Source organism: Ursus maritimus, unplaced genomic scaffold, assembly GCF_017311325.1.
Source record: "Ursus maritimus isolate PB19 unplaced genomic scaffold, ASM1731132v1 scaffold_34, whole genome shotgun sequence".
In the NCBI taxonomy this organism is placed as follows: Eukaryota; Metazoa; Chordata; class Mammalia; order Carnivora; family Ursidae; genus Ursus; species Ursus maritimus.
The window spans coordinates 27,201,911-27,215,640 of record NW_024426008.1 but is presented as its reverse complement, the minus strand read 5'-3'; the positions used below and the strand labels follow the sequence as shown (position 1 = coordinate 27,215,640).

At 44.1% G+C, this 13,730-nt stretch overlaps 1 pseudogene; it reads right to left on the bottom strand.

Annotated features, from left to right (window-relative positions):
* Positions 1 to 255: 255 nt before the first annotated feature.
* LOC103663183 lies at positions 256 to 1,161 on the bottom strand (annotated as a pseudogene).
* Between the last annotated feature and the right edge of the window lie 12,569 nt (positions 1,162 to 13,730).

The window sequence follows — 13,730 nt, the reverse complement described above, 5'->3', positions numbered from 1 at the left end:
AGGGTAGAAAGAGGTCATGAAGATTCTGTCTAAAAACTCCTTTCAGATGAGTTTGTGCACAGCATCAAACAATGAATCTCTCCTCATTCAGGGAAGGAAACCTAGTTTGATTCTCAGAAAGTCACAATCTCAGTCATTTATTCAATATGGATTTACAAAGTGCCTACGTGTTATCAGCTTACACTGGCAGCCATTTCTCTAACAAAAAAAAAACCCCTGAGCTCTTTAGAGTGGCCACCAAGTTCCCCGCAAGACTACAGGTGAAAGGATGTTTTTGGAATTGGATTCTTACGTACATTTGTAACCTTCAAGCTAAATCATCTTTAACCTGGAGGTCTAACATGATGTTCAGCAAAATTGCATCCTGAACATACAATATTAAAAGATACATTAAGTTCCAAAGTTAGCTATGCTGCAAAATAGTTTTGAACTGAACAACTGTCTGGTATTCATTTATGCTTGAAATTCCAGTTCCAGACCAGGCTGCTGTCCACCGGCATTGACAGTTTTGCTCCCTGGCAGAGCTGACAGCATCAGTTTGATACCTGGTTTTAGGATCTGAATATACCCTAGACCTATCAGGCTGGAATCATTCCCTTTGGCCAAGAGGCTGGGATCAGGGTCGATCTGATACTTGGCTGCTATTCCAGAGTGAGTGTTACCATTTCCTGCTGTCCAGTTGAGATTGACATAGGTTTCTAGCTTCCTGTTCACCTTCTGGCAAAAGGAGCTGCTGAACTCTGTCCTGTCATTGACATTGATGCAAGCCTGGAATTCATCAGTCTTGTAGCCAACTGCAGATTTGGTCTGGGTCACTTGGGAATTTGTGGTCTCAAAACTCATCTGCTGACCAGTCAGTCAGCCCCAGTAACTCAGCACAGAGCACCCTGAATTGAAGGCCTGGTGATGTGGTAGTCCAGATTGATTTGTTTCTGCCTGTCTCCTGCCTCAAACTTAGCATCCCCCCCTCCCAGGGTTAGGTGAGCCAGATGAGTCAAAGGTCAGCTTCAGTCCATGTGCAGGCTGATCTAACACAGTACTCTTGGTGCCTAGGCATGTGGTTGGGTTCCATTTCTCTGTAATATGGTAGAGATTGGTTTCCAGACTCTGTGAGTTTCGTGAATTGTGCCTTTTAAGGAATTTTTTTTTTAAAGATTTTATTTATTTATTTAACACAGATAGAGACAGCCAGCGAGAGAGGGAACACAAGCAGGGGGAGTGGGAGAGGAAGAAGCAGGCTTATAGCGGAGGAGCCTGATGTGGGGCTCGATCCCATAACGCCGGGATCACGCCCTGAGCCGAAGGCAGACGCTTAACCGCTGTGCCACCCAGGCGCCCCAAGGAATTTGATCCTTTTATATAAGATATTAAATTTAGGGCTGGAGAGTTGTTCATGCTATTCCTTTGTTTTCCTTTTCATGTCCATGGGATCTGTAGTGATGGCCCTTCTTTTATTTCCGATAATAGTAATTTGTGGTGTGTTTTTTTTTTTTTTAGTAACTTGGCTAGAGGTTTGTCAATTCTATTGATCTTTTCAAAGAACCAGCTTTTGGTTTTGTTGATTTTCTTTATTGATTGCCTCTGTCCAATTTTATAACTTTCTGCTCTAATTTTGTAATTTCTTTCCTTCTTATTACTTCAGGTTTAATTTTCTCTTCTCTTTCCAGTTTTCTAAGGTGGAAGCTTAGATGATTGATTTAGATCTTTCTCCTTTTCTAGTGTAGCTTTCAACAATATGAATTTTCCTCCAAACACTATTTTCCCTGCAACCTGCAAATTGTGATAAGTTATATTTAATTTAGTTGAAAATATGAAAACATTTTCTCTTAAGAATTCTCTGACCCATTTGCCATTTAGTAGTGTATTTTTTTTGTCACTGAGGATTTGGGGATTTTCTACCTACCCTTCTGTTACTGATTTCTAGTTCATCCCATTGTGGTCAGGGAGCAAACATATGATGTGTTTTATGACTCAGAATGTGGTCTATCTTGGTGCATGTTCTGTTTGAGCCTGAGAAGGATGTCAATTATGCTGTTGTTGGTAAAGTATTCTTTAAATGTCAATTAGATCCAGTTGATTGATGGTGTTGTTCAGTTCAGCTGTGTCCTTATCGATTTTCTGCACGTTGGATGTGTCCGTTACTGATGGTGGCATGCTGGCATCTCCAACAGGGATAGTGGACTCATTCATTTCTCCTTTTAGTTCTATTAATTTTTGTTTCATGTATTTTGACTCTCTGTTTTTAGGTATAATTACATTAAAGATTATTGTGTCTTCTTGGAGAACTGACCACTGTATCATCATATAATGAATGCCCTTCTTTATCCTGATAATTTTACTTGTGCTGACATCTGCTTTGTCTGAAATTAATATTGCTACTCCACCTTTTTTCTTTTTTTTTTTTTTAAAGATTTTATTTATTTATTTGATAGAGAGAGAGTGAACATAAGCAGGGGGGAGTAGCAGAGGGAGAGAGAGAAGCAGACTCCCTGCTGAGCAGGGAACCTGATGCAGGTCTGGATCCCAGAACCCTGGGATCATGACCTGAGCTGAAGGCAGAAGCTTCACTGACTGAGCCACCCCAGCGCCTGCTACTCCTACTCCAACTTTCTTTTGATGAGTGTTAGCCTGGTTTATCTTAATCCAGCCCTTCCCCCCCCCCCCCACTTTTATTTGATCTGTATCTTTGTGTTTAGAGTGGGTTTCTTGTAGACATCATGTAGTTGGGTCTTTTTTTTTTATTATTTTTTTTTGGGGGGGGTCTTATTTTTAAAGTCCGTTCTGACAGTACTTTATTTGGTATATTTGATCATGGATGTTTAAAAGGGCAATTTATATAGTTTTATTAACATTGGCCATATTTGTTTCTGTTTTCATTTGTTGCTTTTGTTCTTTGTTTCTTTGTCTTCCACTCTTTCTGCATTCTCTGTTTTTTTTTTTTTAAGATTAATTTATTTTAGAGAGAGAGAGAATGCATGGGAGTGGGGGGTGGGGCAGAGGGAGAGAGAAAGAAAAGAATCCTCAAGCAGACTCCCTGCTAAGTGTGGAAGCTGATGTGGGGCTCGCTCCCAGGATCCTGAGATCATGACCTAAGCAGAAATCAATAGCCTACCACTCAACCGACTGGGCCACCCAGGCACCCCTACATTCTCTGGTTTTATTGAAACATTTGCTTATATTAATTTTCCTTCTCTCTTAGCATATCAATTATACTTCTTTTATTACTTTTCTTAGTGGTTACCCTTGAGTTTGCAATGTGCATTTATAACTAATCCAAGTTGGCTCTTGAATAACACTGTGCCATTTCATGAGTACTTCAAATACCTTACACAGAGTATTCCCACTTCCCCTCCCATCCTTTATAACATTGTGGCCACTCATTTCACCGAGTGGTAAACTACAGTCCCCAAGTTTATTGTTGCTATTATTATTTTGAACAACTGTTCTCTCTTATGTCGATTAAGAATAAGAAAAAGAAAATATTTTATTTTTACCTTCATTTATTCTTTCTCTAACACTCTTCCTTTCTTTATCTAGACCTGAGCTTCTGAGCTATATTTTTCCTTTTTGATGATCATCTTTTTTTTTTTTTTTTAAAGATTTTATTTACTTATTGGACAGAGAGAGACATAGTGAGAGAGGGAACACCAGCAGGGGGAGTGGGAGAGGGAGAAGCAGGCCCCCGCTGAGCAGGGAGCCCGATGTGGGGCTCCATCCCAGGACCCTGGGATCATGACCTGAGCCGAAGCAGATGCTTAATGACTGAGCCACCCCGGCGCCCCTGATGATCATCTTTTAATGCCTCTTGCACTGCAGGTCTCTTGGTGCCAAATTCCCTCCAGTTTTGTTTGTCTGGAGAGATCCTTATTTCACCTTCATATTTGAAGGATAATTTTGCTGAATACAGAATTCTAGGTTGGTGTTTTTTTTTTTTTAACATCTTAAATATTTTACTCCACTCTCTTGCTTGCATGATTTCTGAAGAATAGTCCTGTATAATTATTTTTCTTGCTTTTCTACATGTAAGGTGTTCCCTCCACTTCTTCCTCTGGCTTTTTCCAAGATTTTTTTCTTTGTCTCTGATTTTCTGCAGTTTGAATATGATATGCCTAGGCATAGATTTTTAAGGTATATATATGCTGCTTGATGCTCTCTCAGCTGTCTGGATTTGTGGTTTGCTGTCTATGCTTAATTTTGGAAAATTCTCAGTCACCATGGTTTCTGTATTATTTTCTGTTCTTCCATTTGTTTCCCTGTTTCCTATCTTCTGGCATTCCCATCATTGGCATGGGATACCTTTTGAAATCGTCCCACAGATCTTGGATAGCCTGTTCCATCCTTGTTATTATTTTTTTCTCTTTGCATTTTAGTTTTGGAATTTCTCTTGGCATTGTTTCAAGTTTATTACTGTCTCCTCCTTCATTAGCCACTCTGGTCTATTGATCACTAATCAAAGGCATTAACTTTCGTTACAGTGTTATTTTGATTTCTGCTGTTTAAGATAACTCTTACAGTTTTCATCTCTCTGCTTTCATTGCCATCGTTTCTTGAACATTGTTCACCTTTTTCATGAGAGTTTTACACATACTAATCATGGTTTTAAACTCTCCGTCTGATAGTTGCGACATCTCTTCCACATCTGAGTCTGGTTCTGATGCTTGCTTTGTTTGTTTAAAATGTGTTTTGTTCCGTCACATGCCTTGTGATTTTTTGCTGAAAGCTGGACATGTTGTACTGGGTGAAAGGAACTGAGGTAAATGGGTGTTTAGTGTGCAGCTTTACGTTTATTTAACTAGGAGTCAGGCTACGCCTACTGGTTGCATTGGCTGTGGGTGTTCCTCTCTCCTGTGTGTTTGGATTTCCGTAGAGACTCTTTTTAAATAAAACCTGAAAGATGTATTCTTTCCCTTGTATTCCTCAGTTATTATATAAGAGAAACATTTTATAATCCTATGATTAGACCTCTTTTAGTGACCCCCCCCGGGGGGCCATGACCTCTACAAGTGTTCCTTGGGTTTTTACCCCCGTAGATGAAACAGGCTAGAAGGAGCTGGATCGAGGTATTCCCCTTCCTCTGCGGAATGCTAGAGGTGGCTGTGGTGGTGTGTTTTCTTTCCCCCAGGTGGTAGGCTTTGGAAAATCCCATCAGTTAGGCTCTGATGAAATAGTTTCTCTTGAGGGCAGGCTATGTAAACAACAAGGGCTCTGATGTCCACAATAGCCACAGTATGGAAAGAGCCCAGATGTCCATCGACAGATGAATGGATAATGAATATGTGGTGTATATATACAATGGAATATTATTCATCCATCAAACGAATGAAATCTTAACAATTTGCAATGACATGGATGTAACTAGAGGGCATTATGCTAAGTGAAATGAGTTAGAGAAAGACAAATACCATGTGATATCACTCATATGTGGAATTTAAGAAACAAAACAGATTATAAGGGAAGGGAAGCAAAAATAAAATAAGATAAAAACAGAGAGGGAGACAAACCATAAGAGACTCTTAACTCTAGGAAACAGACTGAGGGTTGCTGGAAGGGAGGTGGGGGGGATGGGGTAACTGGATGAGGGACATTAAGGAGGGCACATGATGTAATGAGCACTGGGTGTCATGTGCAACTGATGAATCCCTAAATTCTACCCCTGAAACTAATAATACACTATATGTTAACTAAATTGAATTTAAATTAAAAATTTTAAAAGAAGAACAGGTGCTCTGGGTGTATTTCAGAATTGTTACTTTCCCTTCACCCTGCCATAAGCATGAGGTGATTTTTCTATCTCTACTGTAAGAACCTGGCATGGCCCCTGCCCATCTCCGATTTTTTGAGCAGTGCTTTGCCCTATGACCTCAATTCTCTGATGGGCCTAAGACTAGTTGATTTTCAGTTTCTTTTTGTGAAGATAGGAGTGATGGCTTCCAGGTTCCTTATATGCTGCATCAGAAACCAGAAATCTTCTCCTGTACTTCTGAAGGATAGGTTCGCTGGATACAGAATTCTTGCTCTTCAGTTTTTAAATTTCAGTACTTCGAGTACATCGTCTCACTATCTTCTGATCTTTCTGCTTTTTTTTTTTTTAAAGATTTTATTTATTTATTTGACAGAGATAGACAGCCAGCGAGAGAGGGAACACAAGCAGGGGGAGTGGGAGAGGAAGAAGCAGGCTCCCAGCAGAGGACCCCGATGTGGGGCTCGATCCCAGGACGCTGGGATCACGCCCTGAGCCGAAGGCACACGCTTAACGACTGCGCCACCCAGGCGCCCCTGATCTTTCTGCTTTTTGATGGTAAATCAGCTGTTGACCTTATTGAGGATGCTTTATATGTGATGAGTCAGTTCTATCGTGCTTTATGATTCTCTGTCTCTGGCTTTCAGTAGCTGAATTATGATATATCTGGTGCGGCTGTCTTTTAATTTATCCTGTTTAGATTTTGTTGCACTCCGTGGTTGGTAGATCCATGTCTTTCATCAAATTTGGGAAATTTGCAGCCATTATTTCTCCCAGTAAATGTTCTACCTGTCTCTCTCTCCTCTCCTTCTAGGAGTCTCAGTAGACATATGTTGGTGCGCTTGATGGTGTCCCCCAAATATCTGAGGTTTTGTTAATTTGTAATATATTCTTTTGTCTTTTCTATTCTTCAGATTGGATAACCTGAATTGTCTTATCTTCAAATTCATGGATTCTTTCTTTTGCCTGTTCAAATATGCTATTGAACAATTTTATTGAATCTCCCATTTTAGTTATTGTACTAATTTTAGCTCCAGAATTTCTGGTTGGTTTCTTTTTATAATCTCTTTCTCTTTATTGATAATCTCTATTTGATGGGCCATCCTTTCCATACTCTGGTTTTTTCACACATTGTTTCCTTTATCCTTCGAGCATATTTAAACTAGTTGACTTTATGCTGTTCATAGTAAGTCCAACATCCGGACTTTTTCAGTGAGTTCTTACTGATTCTTGTCCCTATGTGTATGGGCTATGCTTTCTTGTTCCTTGGCACGCCTCGTAACTTTACATTTTGTGTATTATAATGGGACAGCATTGGATTCTCCCCCTTCCCCAGGGCTTGTTGTTTTTGCTTCTTGTTGTAATAGCGGTTTTTTGTTTAGTGACTTTTCTAAACTAATTTTGTGAAGTCTGTGTTCTTTGTCAGGTATGGCTGCTGGAGTCTCTGTTCCATTAGCTCAGTGGTCAGCTAATCATTCAGCAGAGATTCTTCAAATGACTGGGACAAAAAACCCTCCATTCTCTGCTGAGGGGCTCTGTGTTGGGGCATAACTTCAACAATCAATGAGACAGTTCACAACTGTACCTTCACTTAGCTTTCACAGAGCCTCAAGGTCACCCACAGGTGAGAGCTTATGGTCTCTCCTGACCCTTTACACAGCCCTGGGCATGCCTGTGGCCTTCTAGATTCCCAGAAATATGTGGGGGCTTTTCAAGCCCTTATTCCCCAGAGCTCCTCATGCCCTAGTCTTTCTACCTCCACCTTTTGGCCAATCTGTTGTGATCTGTTTTCCACCACCTCACGCATCAGTGACTAAAACATTTGCCTGGAAAAGTTTTCAACAAATGGCCCCCAGATAGCAGTTTTATCGTGAGGCCAGAAATCCAAGCCTTTCGAGCATGTCTTCCAGGGAACCTCCAGACAGATCAAATAATAGCAATTCTTTGCAAATAAGGTCCATTGTGCCCCCTCTGGTGCCTGACCCAGCGATGAAGACCTGTTACTTTAAAGGCTAACCCTCACTGAGGTCGTGGGGGATGGGCTAGGTAAGTGGAAATGCTGCTTATGGGTACTCCAGCATTTTTCTGCAGTAAGTGCCCCCCATGGTTTTGTGTAGATTCCAGAGTTCCAAAGGAGTTTATTCTGCCTGGTTTTTGTTTGTTTTGTTTCATTGATTTTTATGCAGATGTGGATTTTTGGAGTCCCTTACTCGGACAATTTTTGCTCTCATCACTCATGAGTGAGTTTCTTAAGAGTAAGTAAGTTCTGTATTTCATTTACCTACGTGCTGAGCAAACTTTTGGTCACAGGATAGAGGTTTGCTACATACTTGTTGCATAATGAATGCATGGATCCGCAGGAATCGAAAATAGAGACATTTGAGAAGCTTGGCTGTGACTGGAAGTAGGTATGTGGTGCCTGGAGGGGGGGTGGTTTTGAGGGAGGGTTTTTTTTTTAATTGAGCACATTTATAGGATGTGGTGAGGAAACCACTGGAGTGGGAACATTAAAAAATCTCTACTACTACGTGGCTGTGCTCACCATCTTTGTTTTTGGCAATGGTGTGACTCCGGCTCTAAGTCAGCCTGCAGTTCCCTCCATCCTGAGCTCTTTCCTTTCACATCTGTCTGCTTAGTGTCTCTGCAGTAGATGTGTATGCGTAAATAGATTCTTTTTTACAATGCTTTTGTGAGATAAAATTCACATACCGTAAAATTTCACTTGTTTTAAGTATATGGTCCCAGTGATTTTTAGTGTATTTATAGAGTTGTGCAACCATCACCACTATTATCCAATTTTAGAACATTTCCAGCGCCTCAGAAGGGTCCCTTGTGGCCGTGTGCAGTCCTCCCTGCCCCTTGCCCCTAGTGTCTGGCAAGCATGGGTCCACTTTCTGTGCTTGTGGAGTTTAGGTTTTGTGCTCACTGAGGGAGCTGGAGCGTGGCTCCACGTTCCTTCTCAGGCAGAGCTGAGGACCCCGCCCACCCTGTGTGCTCAAACCACAAGCCAGGTTAGCTGGGAAACCTCAGTGGGTCCTTCCTGACAAGGATGCCTGCTAGAATAAAGCCCACTGCCCTAAGGCAACCAATATACGTCATAAATTAGCTTATCTTGGGGTGCTGGGTGACTCAGTCCGTTAAGAGCTCAACTCTTCATTTCAGCTCGGATGTCAGAGTCATGAGCTCGAGCCCCACATTGGGCTCTGTGTTGCGTGGAGCCTGCTTAAGATTCTCTCTCTCCCTCTGCCCATCTCTGCCCCCCCCATGCTCTCTCTTTCTCTAAAAAAAAAAAAAAGAAAATATTAGCTTGTCTCCTCTCCTTTCCTCCTACAGTGGCATTAGCTATGGAACATCTTTGGGAAAACTGAAAAACAGTCCTTCAGATCACGTGTCAGTGGGCTAATTGTCTTGCGGAATCCTGACTGAGAGGGCTTTAATGACAAAGCATGGGGAACAGGATCAGGCCTTCAGAGACTTCTGAACCAGTCGTTATTTTAACAGGTGATTATGAGCCGCCTTTCCACGCCCAGATACCCTGCGTCAGGTGTTGTGCAGAGCTAAGGATGCAGGATTTCCACCTTGGAGGAGCTGACAGCCTCTCAGGGTTGCTGATGACAGACTTGCCCATGACATTGTCAGACAGAAGGCAGCACAATACCAGGTGGCAGGAGGACTCTCCTTGGGTGCCTCACTGGGAGGAGAGCTCTGTGGTCCTAGAAAATTAAGCAGGCTGGGGGCTACTAGGCAGACAGTCCCCCAATCTGTACCCTTCTGGGGAAGAATGTTTTAAATTTCTATGTTCATGGAAGCCAAAGATGAGCGTTTTATTAGGTGGGTGATGTAGTGAGCTGGAATGAGTCTCATCTTCAGTGGTGTGATCTTGTTCAGGAAGCGGACCTCCAGATGGTCTTGGACTCCTTGGTGAACCACAGAAACACCAGTTCATTTAATGAAACATGCAAGTTAGGAATGTGTATTTGCATACCGTGAAGTAATCTCAAGCACATGTGAAAACACATTACGAAATACCACAAGGCATTTCACGGATGTCCTGCTGTGTCTGGTTTTTCTAACACTCATTTGCTATTCATTCATTCCTTTTCTGCCAGCTCTTGTTGGATAATTGGTACCAGGTTGCAGATTTTAGGAAAAATCTAGGATAAAAACTCAGAACTGGGAAAATTCTATCCAATCTTTGTGTATGCATACGAGGGGGCAAAGAATGGTACCATTTAGTTTTAGCTGCAGGACACCTCGTGCAGGGCAGGGAGAGGGGGCAGGGCTTGAGAACCACTCACTACACGTCGCTGGGGAGGCTTGTGTAGGAGTTCTCCACAAATGGCGGAAGCCCTTCTTTATCCACTGCCTGCTGGCCATTCCTTATCCTTTTCCATGGGGAGCTGCATTCTGGCCTCCTGCTGACTCACTCTGTGATGGGGAAACGGGGAACCCAGATGGCTAAGAGTTCTAGACCCAGTTGGTGCACCATTACCTGGTGACTTTGGGCAAGCCAAAGATCTCTTTTGATTTATTTTCCTTATCTGCAAAATAGAAACGATAGTATGCCCTTGCTGCCGTCTCAATTTTTTCATTATATTTAACGAATAAATATAAAGACTAATTGTTTTGCTTGAGGATTGCGTATTCACGGTTCAGTCTCTCCCTGGGTGGATTCCCGATGGCTGCCTCCATGATGGTCCCCAGTGGCCCCACCTTGTGGGATTCATGCCCCATGTGTCAGCCTCTCACAGTTGGATTGTCCTGTGTGTCCAGAGTGTGGCAGGAATGATGTCATGCCACCTGAGATTAGGCCATAGAAGGCCCCAGTGTGTCTCTGTCCTGCTCACTCACTCTGGGGAAGCCAACTGCCTTGTTGCCACCAGCCGTCCTGTGGAGCATCCCACCTCATGAGGCCCCAGACCAACAGCCATCTGACTTCAAAGTGGCTGCTCCCTAGAAGTACATGTTGCAGCCCTTCATACCTTCAGATGACTGCAGCCCTGGTCACTGCTTTGCTGGAATCTTGAGAAATCCAAAGCCAAAGAGACTCGGCTGAGTCGTTCCGAGACTCCTGACTCTCAGAGATGACCTTGTGAGTTAATAACGCTTGCTGGTTTCCTGCTGCGTTCTGGGGTAACTTGTTATACAGCCATAGGTAACTAATACATTCCTCAAATAGAAAAATGTGTGTATTTGCCCATAGAACCATGTTGGTCACATGGAGGGTACTCAGTTCAACCAACCCTTGAAAAGCAAAAGTGAAAGTGAATGACGGAATGGCCAGAAGGTAGAATGTAGACGTGTTCAGAAGATTTATTCCCTGTTGAGGCCGTCTGTCCTGCACAAATGCCCAGAATGATGCCATAGGTACTTTTTCACCAGCTTCCATGACCTGCCAGCAGATGTGTTTCCAGGCCTGACAGCCAGAGCCATGGTTTCAAAGGAGTCCTGCCTGCCGCCTCTCCTGCACGGCGTGGCCCTGTGTGCGACCCTCTGGTCACGGCAGCCTCTGGAGGGACAGGGGACATCGGGAGCCCGAACGGGAGAAGCCAAAATGTCAGTGTGAGGAGCTCGTCCTGTCTTCCTGTCCAGCTCCATCCAAACCTTCCTGTGTCTGTGCATGCTCTTTGCCCCGCCATCAGCCGGCTCCCGGTTGCTGCCCTGCTGGACCCGACAGGCTGACAGACAGGTGGCTGTCGCAGGGACTCGCGCAGCTGTCACCCCGGCCCAGGCAGCGTCTTCACGTCGAGGCTGGGGTTGCAGCTCCCAGGACGTGCGGCTGGCACGAAGGAGATACAAAGGAAGGACGGCACAAGCGGACACACACTGAGCCCACGAGAGCAGACGGGGACGCTCGTCCATCCTCATTGCCTCTGACCTCCTGGCATGCTTGTCCCACAGGAATCAGGGCCTCGCATCAGGGAGCTACACACACACCCCTCTGGGGAAGGTGGGCAGTAGCCAGCGCCCATGACAGGAGTTGGCAGGTGAGGGCCGCGCGGGAGCTGCCGTGGAAGTTTGGTGTCAGGCTTCTTGTCTGTTGGTAAAAATTATTGAGGATCCCACAGATTTTTGTTTATGCGGGTTATGGCTGTAGATATTTATCATCCTAAAAATTAAAGATATTGAAAACTCTTAATTTATTTATAAATAAGAATAATAAACTATTACATGCTAATATAAATGACATCTTTTAATAAAAATAACTTTATTTTCCAAGATTAAAAATATTCGATGAGCAGAAGGATGGTGTTTAATGTTTTGAAATATCTGTAATGCCTGTCTATTAAGATTATTTAATGACTGTTAAGATTCCCATTCTGCCTTCAGTCCGCTGTGATATCACTCATCCTATAACCTCTGGAGAGTTCCATGGTACACATAAAAGAAGTAGAGAGAAAAAGGCAAATAGTCTCTTAGTGTTACGATGAGAATTGCTTTGACTCTGCGGAGTCCTTGGGAGGGGTCACTGCAGGATCTGTGCCTAGGAGCTGCTGTGGTTTGCGGGACAGAGGTCGGCCTTGCAGCTGTGTGCACGGACTCCGAGCGGGCCAGCCCTACAAGGAGCCTTGCCGAGTTCTAAGACCCGCTTCAACACATTCCCCGAGGCTGTCCACATGGCCAGGGGAGTCCCAGGTGGGAGAACTGGCCTCGTTGTGGGCCCTTACAGATTTCAACGCCCCGGCCCGTCCCTGCCGTGTATGCTGGGAGGACTCCAGACCACATCACTGCACCGTTTGCCTGATTATCACGGAGGTTCCACGTGGCTCCGCCTTCTTCCTGGGCTATTTCCTTTTGAGTTGATTATAAAGCAAAACTCTTCTCCTGGGATATATGAACATACTTATTAAGATGTGAACTGCTGTCCAAAATGGTGTAGATTCCGGTAACATCCTTTTTACAAAGCAAAACCTTTATTTGGAAAAAGAATTCTCTAAAAGATCCGCATTTTCTTTTCACCCTGGTCCCCAGCCCAGTTTTTAGAAATATTTTTGGAAAGTACCTATTTGTGATACCGACCGCCCCGACGTTATTTGGACATAGGCACATTGTTACGGTCGTTGTCCTGTCCCTGAAACTTTGTGGACTGAAGATAATGGCATGGCTAGATTCTCTTAAAGTCATGTGTCCAAATACAATGTGATCTTCTCTGAATACAAATTAAAGTTACAAACACTTTCTGTGTCATGTCTTTCTGTGATTCTAAAACTGCTGCCTGTTTCTTGTACCCAGACTGGATAATGCAGGATATGAAAAAGTCACATGTAAACTTACTGTCCAAACATAACATTGTAGCAAATGTCTTCCCCGTCGTTTTTCCGAGCTGTTGTATGCCTACAGTCTCATGCATGCATTTACATTTGTAGGACTTCTAAACAAAATGGAGTGTTCATTCCACGTCTTGATAAACCTCAGGCATCCATTCGGAGCATTGCGGTGAGCTGAGATGTCCCCTTGCCCACCAGGTCTTCCCAGGAGGGGGGAGCAGGCGCCAGACACAAAATAGCTTTGAGTCCCCATAGTCAGCGAAGGACACGGGGTGAGGTGAGGTATGGGACATCAGCTGTCATCGATTCTCAGTGCGGGGAGGAGAGACCCAGGCCCACCTCAGCAGTTCGCGGGAGGCATGGCAGGGCCAGGCACTCAGCCTCGGAGAGGTGGTGGGTCTCAGAGGGCAGGAGTGGCCAGGAAGGAGGGTCAGACAGAGTGAGCAGCCTGGCATGCGTATGTGCGTGTATGTGGTGTATGTGTGTGTCTGTGTGTACATGGTGTGTAGTGTGTAATGCGTGTGCGTGTATGTGGTGTGTGTATGTACTGTAGGAATGCTTCACGTGACCGTGGAGGAGGCTGGGAAGTCCCCCGACCTGCGGGGGGCAGGCTGGAGACCTGGGAGCTGGGGTGTGGGTGTGAGCCTGAGCCCGAAGCCCCGAGAGCCAGAGCACAGAGACGCACATGGTGGTCGGGGGGCAGGAGAAGACCGTGTCCCTGC